Source organism: Myiozetetes cayanensis, unplaced genomic scaffold, assembly GCF_022539395.1.
Source record: "Myiozetetes cayanensis isolate MyiCay16 unplaced genomic scaffold, myiCay2020 scf7, whole genome shotgun sequence".
Classification (NCBI taxonomy): domain Eukaryota; kingdom Metazoa; phylum Chordata; class Aves; order Passeriformes; family Tyrannidae; genus Myiozetetes; species Myiozetetes cayanensis.
In genome coordinates, this window is record NW_026087964.1 from 24,756,143 (window position 1) to 24,771,779 (window position 15,637).

The window sequence follows — 15,637 nt, forward strand, 5'->3', positions numbered from 1 at the left end:
TTTTTGAGGAAGAATCAGTATTGTCCTTATGCTGTAAGAAATACTTGTATACAAAAGTCTTGATTTATATGAAGATTTATATCAAGACTTATTTAAGTAATACCTACATGACTTTGCAGATTACAGCCCTCAGAATTAATGCAAGGGAGCCTGTATTATTAAGACAAATAATTTCACACAAGGAATATCACAGAAAAAATATATGAAACAACACAGTTTTCCAACACTACAGTTTCTTCAAACAGAAATAGATTAACTTCTTTAATATAACCTGACCTCTGTGCCATAATCCTATTTTGTCAGGGGAACAAATTAGTTATTACAATCATTAAGGATTAGCTTTAGAGAAGATCTTGTTTAAAGAATCAAAATCACAGCACATCAGCCTATGCTTCCATAGCACCTGATGCCCCGCAGAGCTAACACACAGCGTAACACACCAGGATAAGGAAGACCAAAAGCAGAAATATCGCACTGATCAAACAGCTGAGCCAAAGCCTGACTCCTGATGTAAACACAGCACCAAAAGTCCTGTTCATTATAGAGATTCTAAGGATAATTATAAACCTTCTTAGTACTCCTTTCCATGAGCTTCTGATAATTTGGATTATGAACTTCTGGGGTTTTACTCTACCAGGACATTATACCATAATTAGGGCAAGCAGAGATGCAGCTGTTATCTCATACCCAGAATAGTACATCACTATCACTTTATCTTTTCCATTTTGCTCTTTTCTTCACTGGTTTACCTCCAGCCCAGCCATTTTTCTCTTCAGCTTTTTCTTTCTTGGAGGTGGGATAGAGGGGAGGAGAACAGGAAGAATCTACTTTAGTTCCTCTCCAGTAACCACAGATTTTTTGTAGAGAGCAAGAGATCTTTACACAGGTAAACCATAACCTGCTCTCTAATCAGATACATTTTGGTCTATTGAACAAGCTAGCAGTTTTCAAGACACTTGCTCCTTTGCTTGCAACGGTATACATACCAACAGAAAGAAAATTAGGGTAATGACTGATTAATCCTTTCTTGCTAACCAAAGGCTACCTGTGAAAATACTGTGTTTTTAAGACTGACATATGTCTGCTTTTTTACCTAAAAAAAAAAAAAAAAAAAAAGGTAAACCAAATTAAAATATCAGAAGATAGAGCTGAAAGGAATGTCAAGAATTCAGGAATTTCTTCAAACTTTGCAGTTGAACAGGTTATTCTAGCAGCTGGGAATAGTCATATATTGCAATCTCTCCTCTACCACATCAACAAATGAGTTTTTTGTCAGTACTTGTGCTGTAGATGACAAATCCCAGAAGTGTCATTTTCCATAGATAAACACACTATAACAGCAGGTGTACATCTTCTGCTGCCTCACAGGACAACGGAGGAGAGAGCTGCTTCCAGCACAGATGGATCCCAGATGGTTTTTAATAGGAAAATTTATGAGTGGCCATGAGTAAGTAGTTTGCTCTGGCACAACAGCCTGCTTAGGTTCATCACCTTTATAGGGAGCAGACAAGGACACACCAATGTGCAATACAATGAAGAAAGGGTAGTAAGACAAAAGACTGGTGGTGCAGGTTGCCATTACCAGAATAACTGATCCAGTCTCAAGTCTGTGCCTGACCAGAAATGAAAAGCCTGTTAAGAGGCTGTTGCAGTAGTTGTCAGAGATATCTCTGATTTACTTGAGTAAATGACATTGGAAAGACTGCATAGTACTTGCCCACAGACCTATTTGTACACAGTCCAAACAGCAGCTAGAAAACTCTACAGATCACTGTGAGTGGCAGAAAATGTAGAAATCACAGAGGTAAAAAGAGGTTAAGTTCTTAAAAATGGTCACACAAATGTCTTGTCTACTTGTCTACTCCCTGCAAAGGTAATGGACCTAAGCAAGTGGCTCAGACAAGTCTGGTCAAATATCTTCAGAGAAACATGGATTATGAGGATTATATGAAAAGCAATTGTCTCCTGCATGCTTCACGTATTAGACTATCCTGCCATTAGGAGAAAGTTTTACTCTGTGACTTGGAACTGAACACAGTTTGCAATTTTCATCTATCACTCAGTTAAAGAAAACACCTCTGCCCACAATTCATTTGGGTTGATCTCTTCTTGACTAATTGTTCTGCTGCCACTCTTCCACTCTTCTCTGGCGTGTGCATCTCCTTCCCCTTGCTCACCATGGAGATGGGCCACAGCTCTCTCCCTGATACAGTGCAGCTCTCTCATCTTGGTTCAGACTGCAGTGAAGGTTCATGCAAGAAAGGCGTAAGAAGCCTCAGACTCTTCACTGGGGCTACCGTGATGACATACCAGCAGAATTTGGAGTCCTGAGGCATGAGTCAGGTGAGGAGTAAAGTTAGGCCTCCGAACTTTAGGAAAGCAAACTTCAAGCTCCTCAAGGAGCTAGTCAATATGACCCCCTTGGAAACTGCTTTCACGAACAAGGGAGTGGAACAGAGCTGGCAGATCTGTATGGGTGTCTTCCACACAGAACAAATGATAGCGGTCCCCAGGCACAAGAAATAGGGCAAGCAAGGAAACAGACCAGCATGGCTGAGTAAGGAACTGCTGGTCAAACTAAAGGGCAAGACACATATGCACAGTCAGAGGAAAGGAGGACACATATCCTTAGAAGAATATGGGGATGCAGTCCGATTGTGTAGGAATGGGGTGGGGAAGGCCACGGCAAAGTTGGAGCTGGACTTGGCAGCTGATGCAAAGAATAACAAGAACAACACCTACCAATGTATTAATCAGAAAAGGAAGGCTAAAGAAGGTGTACCTCTCACAATAAACAAGACCCCTGCAGATCTGGCCACACACTGAAACAGGTTTCTGAAACAATGTATTTAAAAGAGCCCACATCTCACACAGTTTTAATAAGAACAAAATAATAAAGATTGTATTTAAAAAGCATGGCTCCATGTACCTTTGAAAATTGGCACAGCTAAGGAAGGAACAGTACCCCTCTACAGAGAGGAGTGGGAACCTCTTAACTACATCTGCCACTGCTGGATCTGTAACAGGGAACCATGGCTTAGATTTAAGAATATGTGTTGTGTTTGCACATCTAAAATACAGTATGTAGCTCATAATCAACTCTGGCTTAAAAATACACCTACTGCCCCTTTTAAAGGTGCTCAGCACAAAACAAGTACTTCACAACAGGCTTTTAGGTCAAGAAAAGCTAATCACTAACCTGTCAGTATTACAATTCAAAACTGAAAGCCTTCACCTCTCTGTAAATCTCCATTTTCTTTAATGACATTCTGGGAAGACACAACCTGCATTCAGCCAGCTCAAGAGCAGATCCTAAAGTAATGCTCACTATATGCAGGAAAGAAGTGCAATAGGTGGTGTGGAATCTGCAGAGTCTGCTATTATCTCTCAAAGACTTTTAAACTTGTTACATTTTACACTGAACAAATAAAAACCCAGCTTCCTCGTTCCATCCTTTTAAATGGAACTTCGGAGGTAGACAATTGACAGGTTTTTTTCAGAAGTTCAAAAGGAGAAAAAATACCACAAACACACGGACTCAAAAGTTTAAATTCCCACTGAATATTATAATTATCCCATAAAACTATGTACTACACACAAATCACTTATTTTCTACAAAATAAAGTTACCAGACAATAAGAAAAAACATCTTGATGATTTCTCAATATTAACAGAAATTTAAAGAAAAAAATTTCAAAATAGGGTACCAAAATATCTATCCTGGACTTAATATCACTTTGAAATTATTCATCTGATTAAAAATGTGCATATTTATGAAACTAAGCATTAGCAATTTTAGGTGTTTTGCGTCAGACACAGATGGTAGTCTGAACAACAATTTTTCTATAATGGTTTGTCACATTTTCATCAGAGCATAAATATTACCAAAAATACTAATAAATCCAACCAGAGAGGAAAAATTTATTAAAGCCTTTATTACTACACTGAAAAGTATACACGAAAATTCACCAGGAAATCAGACAGATCAAAGAGTTAAGCATTGTTTCTCCTCTACCCCAATAATAAGAGGAAAGAATGACTAGATACAGCAAGAAAAGTAACTTTTGAAAACTGTCCTGGAGAAAATCCATTATCAAATTCAACAGACATAATTATTACACATTCAAAGCAAGATAACACCAAGGACATTCTTCTTCCATTCCATGCAAAATTTCTGTTTAGTGTTGATATAAACGCATGTTTAAACTTAGAAAATGAGACTTTACAATTATTATTACCACAACAACCCTCAGCTATCCATCTCAGTCTTGCAGAAACACATGAACCTACATGGTAGGTGAGCACTTCAACTGCCGGACTTTCACTGTGCATAGGTATCTTGTGAAGTGGGAAGGGTAAGTAAAAAGGTTTTGAAATTCACACAAATGAATCTTTCCAAAATTGTATCCTAGACCAGAAAAAAACACTGAGGTCCTTCTCAGTCATCTCTTCTCAAGGCTGAACAGGCCCAACTCCCTCAGCCTCTCCTTGTAAGAGAAGAGATGAGGGGTGCTCCAGTCCCCTAATCATCTTTGTTGCCCTCTGCTGGACCTGCTCCAGGAGCTCCATGTCTCTCTTGTCCTGAGGAGCCCAGAACTGGATACAACACACCAGATGTGGCCTCACCAAGGCTGAGTAGAGGGGCAGGATCACCTCCTCCAACCTGCTGGCAGTGCTCTTCCTAATGTACTCTAGGATACCACTGGCCTTCTTTGCCACAAGGGAACAGTGCTGGCTCATGTACAGCTTGTTGTCCACCAGAACCCCCACGTCCTTCTCCGCTTTCCAGCAGATCAGCCCCCAGCCTGTACTGGTGCATGGGGTTATCCTTCCCCAGGTGCAGGACCCTGCACTTGCCTTTGCTGAATTTCAGACAGTTCTCTGCCCATCTCTCCAACCTTCCAAGGTCCTTCTGAAGGGTCACACAGCCCTTTGGGGTATTGGCCATTCCTTCCAGCTTTGTGTCATCAGAAAATTTGCTGAGAAGGCATCTGCCCCTTCATCCAAGTCATTGATGAAACTTGGGGAACACCACTAGTGACAGGCCTCCAACTAGACCTGGTGTCACTGATAACAACTCTCTGGAATCTGCTGTTCAGTCAGTTCTCAATCCACCTCACTGTCCACTCATCCAGTCCACACTTCCTGAGAGACAGTGTCGAAAACCTTGCTGAAGTCAAGGGAGATCATATCCACTGCTCTCCTTATCCATATAGGTAGCTGTTTCAACTTAAAAGGCAATCAGGTTGGTCAAGCATGATTCACCTTTAGTACCCATGCTCCTGATCACCTTCTTGTCATTCACGTGGGGATGGCCTCCAGAATGAGATGTTCCAGTACCTTTCCAGGGATTGTGGTGAGGCTCAAGTGGCCAGTAGTTCCCTGGGTCCTTCTTCTTGCCCTTTTTGAAGACCAGAGCGACATTTGCTTTCTTCCTCAGGCACCTCTCCTGATCACTCTGATCTCTCAAGATGATCATGAGTGGCCTCAGCTGTGGTGTCCTCCAGCTCTCTCAGCACTCGTGGATGCATCCCATCAGGGCCCTTGGACTTGTAGACATCAAATTTACCTAGCTGTTCTCTAACTCAATTCTCCTTGACCAAGGGAAAGTCTGCCTTCCAACACTCCTATACCCTGGTCTCCTGAATCAGAGATTTCAGTGGGCTGGTCTTGTCAGCAAAGACCAATGCAAAGAATGCATTCATTGACCTCCCTTTCTCTACATCTTCTGTTACCAAGGTCCCCCTTCCATTTAATAATGGGCACTCATTATCCTAAGTTCTCCTTTTGCTGTTGATGTACTTAAAGAAGCCCTTCTTGCTGTCTTTGACATCTTTGTTCAGATTTAATTCCAGTTGGGCCTTGGCCTTCCTTGTCTCATTTTTACTTTGACAACCTCTCTAGATTGACTCCAAGTGGCCTGACCCTGCTTCCATCTCCTGTGTATTTCCTGCTTACACTTGAATAATGACAGGAGCTCTTTTTTCATTCATGCAGGTCTCTTGCTCCCTTTGCTCAATATCTTGCTCATTGGGATGCATCATTCTTGAGCCTTGAGGAAGTTATGCTTGAGTATCAACAAGCTCTCTTGGGCCCCTGTTCTCATGGAATTCTTTCAAGAAGATCCCTGAAGAGGCAAAAGTTAGCTCTCCTTAAGTCCATGGTTGTAATCTTACTTGCTGGCCTACTTTGTCCTTGCCCTTTACAGTCTATATAGGATATAGTTTATGAGACTTAAATCGATTTTTCTTGACTTATAATTCACCTTACCTTTTAAGGAACAACCAATTATTTTACATCATCAACTTATTCCTTTAAGATACCATTATCTAGCACATCCAGAAACATCTTACCACTTCTCAGTTATGGCCTCATGGTGGAAGGGTCAAAGCAAAATTTGCAGAGGGGTCAGAAGAAAAGTTGCACACCATGAATGAAATGAACTCAAGGGCTGGAGGGGGTTGTTTGGTTGTTTGGTTTGTAATAGGAGACAAAGACTTATTCCTAGCTCATGGTCAGAATACTCACCTAGAATATGGGAGAAATAGACTAAGTACTTCCTCTGAATCAGTCTGCAGATGAAGAATTACCACAGGAAAGATAGCAAGAGCCATACAAAGATCACACAGGAACTACATGGCTACAAGATACCAGGCACTTCATGTCCTAACAGATACTTATATTTGTAAGCACTTGTAAAAGACTCCCTGGTCAAGCCAAAAGTTTTTGTAATGTTAGCCTTTGATCATTACTCTGACCACTAATTTCCACACTTATATTAAATTCCCCCTCTTCTTCTAGCATTAGTATCTGTGACCAGTCAACATAGCCTAAAATTGGTCCAGCCCAAATGTTGTTTCATTCAGCTAAATCAACTACATTAGTTTCACTGTATGGCTGCTCAAAAGCTGTTTTGGCACAGGGGAAGGGGAAGCAGTGAATCACCAGGTTAGATATCTTTTGGCAACAATACCATTTCATGCTGACCTATACTATGCGTCAAATTACCACCAGAGAACAAAATAGGAAAAATGAGATTCAAACTTGTGCTCAAAGAAATGAGCGTTGTAGCTACTACTTGAGAAGTCTGCTTCATACTTAAATGAAACATCTTTACTCTCCCATACACTCCTTACATCTCATGTGGCAATCCACAACAAATTAAAATTCTGGACATAATGGGGCTTACTTTCACACACCAATCCAGACTCACGGTTCAGCCTCCGGAAATGAAAACAAATCCAGAACTCAGCCTTAAAGTCAATAGGAATCTCAAGTAAAATGTAAAGCACAGGAGTATATATACTTGATGTGTTGCTTAGTTATCAACTTATCTACCAAACAGCTTGTTAATTAGCAGGAACTGGGACTGTATACTCAGTACAGATACTAGGTAATTTAGGTTTTCGTCTAAATAAATAATATGAAAATAAGAAAATTGGATGAATGATTTATACCAACAGTAGCTATTTGTAACACTTAGAATTGTACAGGTATACCAAATGGACATATTTTTTTAAAAAATAGGATAATTCCTAACAGCAACACCCAAAACCAAGTGACTGCTCTTTCAAAAAGCTAATATTTCATCTGAAAATTATCTCTCATGTAGATATGCATACATGTAAATAAAACACTTTTAAAATATTTAATGCTAATCATATTTTTATTTTCTCCGAGTTGATTGCACAATTCTTGATTTGTACAGCTGTGTGCGATGCCTCAATTTCCCAGCATGGGTGACTCATGCACAACTAAATTATTCTGTAAGGCTTTTGTGAAGAGTGGACTGTTTGTGTGCCTGAAGAATGGAGTAGGCAGTGCACTTCACTGGAAAGTGTCTCCAAAAAGAGAAAGTGAAGAAGTCTCATGAGAGAGTAGGAAAATTTTAAGCTACAATACTGAAGTACAGTCCAAGCAAAAAATTACCTAACAAGCAACTCTTCCTCCATACCTCCACTCATCACTTTCCCTAGAAATCCTGCACATCATTTTGGAAGCCACAAAGTAATAACAAAAGATAAAAAGAATGAGGTAGCTAAAAAAACAAAACAAGGGAAACACCAGGGAATGGTAATTTCAGTGTATTCCCATTCTAAGAGAAGAGCAGGTTCAGGACCACTTGAGGAAACCAAATAGCCGCAAGTCTGTGAGATGTGATGAGATGCATTCCAGAGTCCTGAGGGAACTGGCTGATGTTGTTGCCCTCTTACTCTCCATCCTATCTGAAAAGTCATGGTGGTCAGTCAAAAACCCTGGTGGACTGGAAAAACAGAAACACAACTTCTATTTTTAAAAAGAGGGAGAAAGGAAGATCCAGGCAACTGTAGGCTGGTGAGCCTCACCTCTGTGCCTGAGAAGATCATGTAAGTAATTTTAAGGCATACACAACACAAGCAGGTGACCACAGACAGACAGCACAGTCATACTAAGGGCATATCATGCCTGACCAATCTGGTGGCCTTCTGTGATGGAGTGACAGCAACAGCTGACAAGGTAAGACCGACCAATGCCATTATCTTTTGACATGGTCCCACACACATCCTTTCCTTCAAATTGGAGACACAGGTCCGAATGGTGAACTATTAGATGGAAAAGGAGTGGCTGGATGGACACAGCCATAGAGTCCATGGCTCTATGTCCAGGTGGAGGTTGGTGACGAGTGGTGTCCCTCAGGGCTCTGTCTTGGAACCAGCGCTCTTTAATATCTTTATCAATGACACAGAAGTGAGATTCAGTGCACCCTCTGCAAGTTTGCAGGCAATATGAGGTAAGCGGTACAATGACACAACAGAAGTAAAGGGTGCCATTCAGGGGGACGCAGACAGGTGAACCTTAATGTGAAATTCAACAAGGACAAGTGCAGGGTGCAGCACCTGGGTCGAGGCAAACACAAGCATCAATACAGGCTGGGGAACAAGCAGATCGAGAGCAGTCCTGCCAAAAAAGTCCTGGGGTGCTGGTGGATAAAAATTGCACATGAGCTTACAGTATGTGTCTGCAGCCCAGAAAGCCAGTTGTATCCCAGGCTGCATCAAAAGAGGAGTGACCAGCAGGTTGAGGGAGGTGATTCCCCCCTACTCTGCTCTGGTGAAATCCCACCCAGAGTGCTGCATCCAAGTCTGGGGTCCTCAGCACAAGAAAGACGTGGATCCCTTAGAGTAGGTCCAGAAGAGGCCCCAAAGATGATCAGACAGATGGAGCACCTCTCCTACAAAGGCAAGCTGAGACAGCTGGGGTTGTTCAACCTGGAGAAAGCTTCAAGAAGATCTCACTGAAGCCTCACAGTACTTGAAGGGGGCTTAAAAAAAAGAGGGAGAGCAACTTTTTTCACATGGGCAGATAATTGTAGGACAAAGGGGAATGGTTTAAAACTGGAAGAGCAAAGATTTAGATTAGATGTTAGGAAGAAACTGTTTTATTCACAGGGTGGTGAAGCACTGGAACAGGCTTCCCAGGGAAGTTGTGGATGACCCACTCCAGGAAGTGCTCAAGGCCAGGTTGGATGTGACCCTTAGCAACTTGATCTAGTGAATGGCATTCCCTACTCATGTGGGGGGTTGGATGACATTTAAGGTCTCTTCCAACCCAAGCCTTTCTGTGACTCTATTCAAAAAATATGTGACAAAATACAGTTTTGTATTAGTATGCTTACTGTTATGTTCATAAGATTAACTAGATTTAACAGAAGACTTAATTTTCTAGAATTCTAGTGTCTTCCAGATCCTTCAGTTTTTCTCTCAATACAACTACCTTTTATTGAAAAAAACAAGTTTATACGGTAAATAAAAACTCAATACCATAGTTACAGAATTCCAAACCCCTACACTGCACTACTCCTTAATTTCATTTAACAAAACACTAGAGTTACTCTTTTGTCAGAACTTTCAACATAACAGTCCAGGCTCAACTGCAATTACAGTGACTGCAAAATCTGAAGTACAGGACAAGTACTTCACATTACAAAGGCAAGAAGTGCATCAACAGGAAAAGTTAAAGTGGGAAAAAAAAAAAAAAAGTTTTGCAATTGGTACAGAGAGGAAATGTCTCAACTGTTGTCTAGGCTAAAGAATGGACAAAGCCAAGGCAGAAAAAATTCACTTTTTCTTGTCCCCAGAAGCTTTTTGCAAAATACTGTGCAACCACTTTGGGAATAGATGCTAGGTATCCTTTTATCACCCTGCTTTAAGCAAGAATCCAAAGGAAATGGAAGAGCAGCCCACATTTAGTCCATAACTAGACTTGCTCAGGCAGGAAAAATGGTGCACCATTTTAACAGAAGAGGAATCACTGCATGAAATAAGCAGAAACAGCAATGCAACGACAGAATAAGGGCATAAAAATCATCTTTAAATTTGATTTAATTTTATTGTAATCATTCTGCATATATTCTTACATGTATGGAAATAAAAAAAGGAAGAACATCTTTACTTAAGAATTCAAACATCAGAACACAGAGCAACTGAATTTCTGAATGTTTAGGAAACAAAGCTCAAAGAAGAATTATAGCTTGAAGCAGTACTGTAACACTTAACCAAGTCAGTTTTAGCATTCCGTGTTTCTAAACCATTATTAGTTTATGTAGATAACAAATTGCCTCATCTTCTTTCTTCATTCTCCTGAGCAACAGCAGCATTCATTCCTTCTTTGTGGTTTGCTACTAACACGAGCAGAAACTTTCAGAGCTTGTGATAAATGTGTTCTGAAAACCCACTGAAATCACCTTCTGAGGGTCACCAGAGAAGCAGCAAAAGACAAACAACAAATTCTTTGTTCCCATAGAGCAGTATCATCTTCAAAATGTTGACCCCGGTCAATTTAATTCTAAACTGAGTAATTATGATGACAATATAAATCTTCAGATATTGGGGATTTTTATAATGAAGGCTTCCAGTGCCTTGAAGGTTAATTCAATGCTCCTGTAAAAACTGTCACCTATCTCCCATTGTTTCAAAAATATTTTAAGATCATAATACTGAAAGATAAAACGTAACTGAGGAAATTCTACACCAAACTTTTTTTAAGTTTTGCTGCTACAATATTTAAGATAAGAATTTTCAAGATTAGGTTAACGGGGGGGGGGGGGAGGTCACAAATTCAGTTCCTTTTTGCTTTTTTGGAAATTCAGATTCTGTCCTGATACCCCCTATAAACCTTACAAAGTTTCAAATGAGTCCTCAAAGTTATTTGCATGAGTTAGTCCTTTTTACCCTCTGTAATATTCACCTACCAGTCCTTTTGTCATCTATAATATTCAACACAAATCATAACAGCTACTTGGGACCATACTCACTGCATCTGCATGACTTTAAACTCTCTTCCTCATCTTTTTCTGTTTCCCTTTTACCACTTCTCAAGTTTTCTTTCACAGAATAATCAGACCACATATCTACCAAAACACATTTCACCATGCTTTCTTTTGCCCCTCAAAGCTTTCTCTGCGCTCTCGAGTTCTCAGTTAAGGAACCTTCCCTGTCTGACAATCCGGGAGCTACACTCCAGCAGTCACAGGCACCGTCAGAGACTTTCACTGCTGGGACCAAGGCCCCTCTGCAGCAGGTGGCTCCACCTCTTATGGGCTCTTTCCTCACTTTATTAACAAAACCTTAGATCATCCAGCACTTAAGTCCCAAAAAGTAACATTAAGAAATATTTATAAAGGCATTATAGCCATTTCAATTTACAATTAACATATCAGTTACCAAAAATCAAAACTACAATCAGATTTTATTTAACTCTCTTCTGCTCAGCACATTGTGAGTATGGTTTCAAAGGTCTAGGATCTTGTTAGTGGTCTATTTAACACTGGTATTGAGGAATGGGACATCAAAAGCTACCAATATTCACAGGAAATCCTGAAACTAGCATGAAGTATATGTTCCGGTCACATGTTAACAGGCTAATGAAAAGAACTGTATTGTATTTATGCCCACATTAAAGCTTGAAACAGTTTATTTATGATAAACACATTAAAAAATACGCAGATAGAGCACTTCAACATAACAGTGCAATATTCCTAAAACAAGATTACTTAAAATAATGAGGACTCTGTAACTTACTGGCTTACAGCCCCATGTTTTGACTCTCAACATTTTACTTCAAGTTAAACTGAGGCTTGTACCTCCCTCAATGAAGTCTACACTCTAAGCTGCCATATGAAGCAGTTGAGTACTAAATTTTGATTTTTACTTAATGTATTGCTTTTTCATAATAGAATTAAATTGTTCAGGTTTGAAAACACCTTTAGAATAACTGAGTCCAGTCATCAACCAAGCAGTGTCGAGTCCACCACTAAAGTATGTTCCCTCAGTGTCACATCTACACAAATTTTAAAGACGTCCATGGACGGGGACTCCACCACTTCCCTGGGCTCAAGTGCCAAACATAATTGTGGCTGTAATAATCACTGTTTTAGGAATGATTATACAAATTGAAGGGAGAAATCCTTAAGCCTAAGAGAATAAAATATGCTAACTTTTAATATGTTTATGCTAGTTACAACATGAGAGAATAGACTGAACAAATTAAATAAGATTGCAAAAAACTTTATTTTCTTTATTAAAGCCAGTGATTTTTTTCAAACAAAGTTTTCCCAAATGCTGCTGATAGTTGTGCTACTACAACCTTATCCAGTTGTAGGGGGTTTTTAATGATCATATTAAAAGGCTGTTTGTTTGAATGCCACTATCAACAGAAATCTTACTTGAATCTTGGAAATTTTCTGGGAAAAAATGCTGAAAGACAAGGCCTAAAATCTGCAAGGATCTAATAAACAAGAAATATAACTTAGTTTAGTCCTAATAATTGGCTTAGACATGTGGGATATTACATTAATGTTAAACATGAAAAATTCTTGGGAATCTCTGAATTTAAAATTACACAGGGCAGATGGAGAGAACTCTTTCAACTGTAACTTCAAGATAAAATGAATTAACACTAAATATTACTTTGATTTTCAAAACCTTACCAACTGCCATCTATAACCTCAAACTTGGGTATCCATTCTGGGAAAAAAAAAAAAAATTCCTGACTCCTGAGAGCTCAAGGCACAAAAAATGGTAATAACGGCAAACACCTGCGAAGATCATTTCCTTTTCATTTTTTGTCTTGCTCCTACTTCATGAATGCAATAAAGCACTGGTCTCATTGTGTTGTTTTTTTCAAGGTAGACGAGTAGCTTGAGCAAAACGTGTAGTGGGAAACATACAAACTTTAGAATTCTACATAAAAATTATGAAAGAAATCAGAATACTTCTGTTTATAACAATAATAATATGTAAGCATGGAAGAAAAAGTAAATGATCAGAATTTCAAAAGACCCTTATGATTTAGTCATTTGATTCACTGTAACTTGTAGTATTTCTTTGTTTCACTGAAAGTTTGTATTCACAAAATTGCAAAAAAAAAATCCTGGCACTTTGACATTTGTCAATATTAACACTGAAACTTACACCTGCATTTGCAGTATAACATAACATACATATCTGTAGCATATTGTAATATATATGTAATATAACATACATATTTATAGCATAATATAACATACATATCATAGGTGTTCACTGCCCTCATCTACTGACCTACAACCCAAGTGAACAATTTCAGCTAGGTCTCCATTACAACGTAATCTGAAACAGTAGAAATGGATCAGCAGATCAAAGCAGCTGGTGCTGACACTCTGTGCTAGCTGTTCAAGAGGGTTTATTCTGGATTAGATTTCATCTGGTTTCCAGAAGAAAAGATAGCCATCACATGGACCAGTCACCTTTTTCCAGGAATTTCATGATTGATGGAAACCTGTATTTCCTCAGTATAGATAGAAGAGCACTTTGTACCTGCAGCAGAAGTTACTTTTCTGAGAAAGGAGTGTAGTTCCAACACCCTGAGCAACTAAGTGGTAAGGGGAGACGAGAGATTTTGTCCAACGCAGTTTTAATGATCCAAATCACAATGGCAACGCATGCACCAGAGTTATATCCCACCTTTTCAAGCCAGACTAACAAACAGAGGTGTCAGGTCACAAGCAGAATACTTGAGGGCACTGAAGGATCACGATAAATCTGGATATCCTTATTGCTTAGGTTTCATTTCTCTTTTCTTTGTCTATTTACTTAATCTTATATATCCTGGTTTTTTCACTTAAAATATTTAAATTCTTGTTTCCCCATATTTTTTTCAGAATTTTCTGATTTATTTCCTCCTATTCCCTGTGCTATTACATACAGTAAGAGAAAACTGCTTAATTTCACATATCTGAACTTTCAGACAGAGGTGTTGGTACTGTTTTTTATCTGGAAATTTAGGTAGTATAGTCTGAGACAGGCATGTAAGCACTACCACTGTGATTTAACATGCCCTAACTCAAACAAAATTTAAAAAGAATAAAGATGATGATGTATTTACTGCAATCATTCAAACTGATCTCTAAATCCAGTGCTAAGCAACTATGTGAATTGAGAAAAATCAGATTAATGACACAGGAATATTAGTCTACTGTAAGACTGAAATTAGCCTGGTTCTAAATATCACCTCAGAGAACAGTCACAGGACCACAGAAGTACTAAGGGAAGCTAATCAAGTAACTTACGGAACGGAAGAACTTCATAACAGAAACACTAGATAAAATATATCTGGTGTATACACAGGTTTTTACCTTAGCAGTAAAGCCAGGAATATATTTTGCTTAGAGTTTGGCTGCTCTTTTTTCCTGAGTTTTGCCATTTGTTTATCTAATAATTTAATCTTCTAGATTCAGGTTAAATGACAGAGTTGCTCTTAGCAATCTAAGTGACAAACAGGATTTTGTCACGTACAATTAACTCAGTTGCTTAAAATAACCAAAATATTCAGAGACTCACCTACTTTCAGTGACATTCAGTATACAACATCCAAATAAATTTCCAGAAGATTTTGCAAATGAAAGAATGGGTTTCTCTTTATATTTGCTAAATTTAGATGAAAAAAAAAAAAAAAAAAGAATCAGATCTCTTTAAAGCAATTCCTAAAGAAAAATTGTCTTTTAAGAAAAACCACCAGAAAACAACACTATACATGTGTTCACATAAACATACATTGAAAACTTTAAGTATATCGACAGTCCATTTCAGAAGCCTCCTTCTGTGTGGACCTGGGATCCAAAGCAAAACCTAGGGCTTATAAGTAATTCTAGCTTTAATAACAAAAAATTAGTTAACAGAAATTTTCATCAACATTAAATACAACTTATTCCATTGGGGTTTTTAAACCCTATTAAGTAATTACAGATTTTTAAAAATGTAGTACTGAATCCATATTAATACAAAAAAAATTTATGAAGCAATAAATCATTCCATGTAGTCCTAAACTGAACACACATTCCATGTTCCTGTATTTGTGAACAACAGATGCTCTTGCACCACTTCAGTACAAAACCCAGAAAAGATTAAAAAAGGAAGTTCATTACCATCCTGCAATAAGCAAAAGGGAGGGGTGGAAACACTGAAATCATCTTCCGCACTACAAAATCTAGTTTCAGCAAAAGAAAGTAGAACTAGAAGTCTCCAGCCTTTTCTTGTAAGAAAGTTTTCCTCTGTTCCATAATTCAAATCTTAAGACAAACAGGGTGATCATTTCTTCTACATAGCACCTCTATCATCTC

At 38.8% G+C, this 15,637-nt stretch overlaps 1 protein-coding gene across 7 annotated transcripts in view; it reads right to left on the reverse strand.

Moving 5' to 3' along the window:
- The window catches only part of CLOCK (clock circadian regulator), a 68,117-nt gene that overhangs the window by 39,470 nt on the left and 13,010 nt on the right, over nucleotides 1-15,637 (reverse strand). For 4 of the 7 annotated variants that reach the window (XM_050338874.1, XM_050338875.1, XM_050338868.1 and 1 more), the window contains exon 3: nucleotides 14,859-14,945. The exons of the other annotated variants lie outside the window; for them this stretch is intronic. The gene's annotated coding sequence lies outside the window, so the exon portion shown is untranslated. The remainder of the gene's footprint in view (nucleotides 1-14,858; nucleotides 14,946-15,637) is intronic. 7 annotated transcript variants of the gene reach the window in all.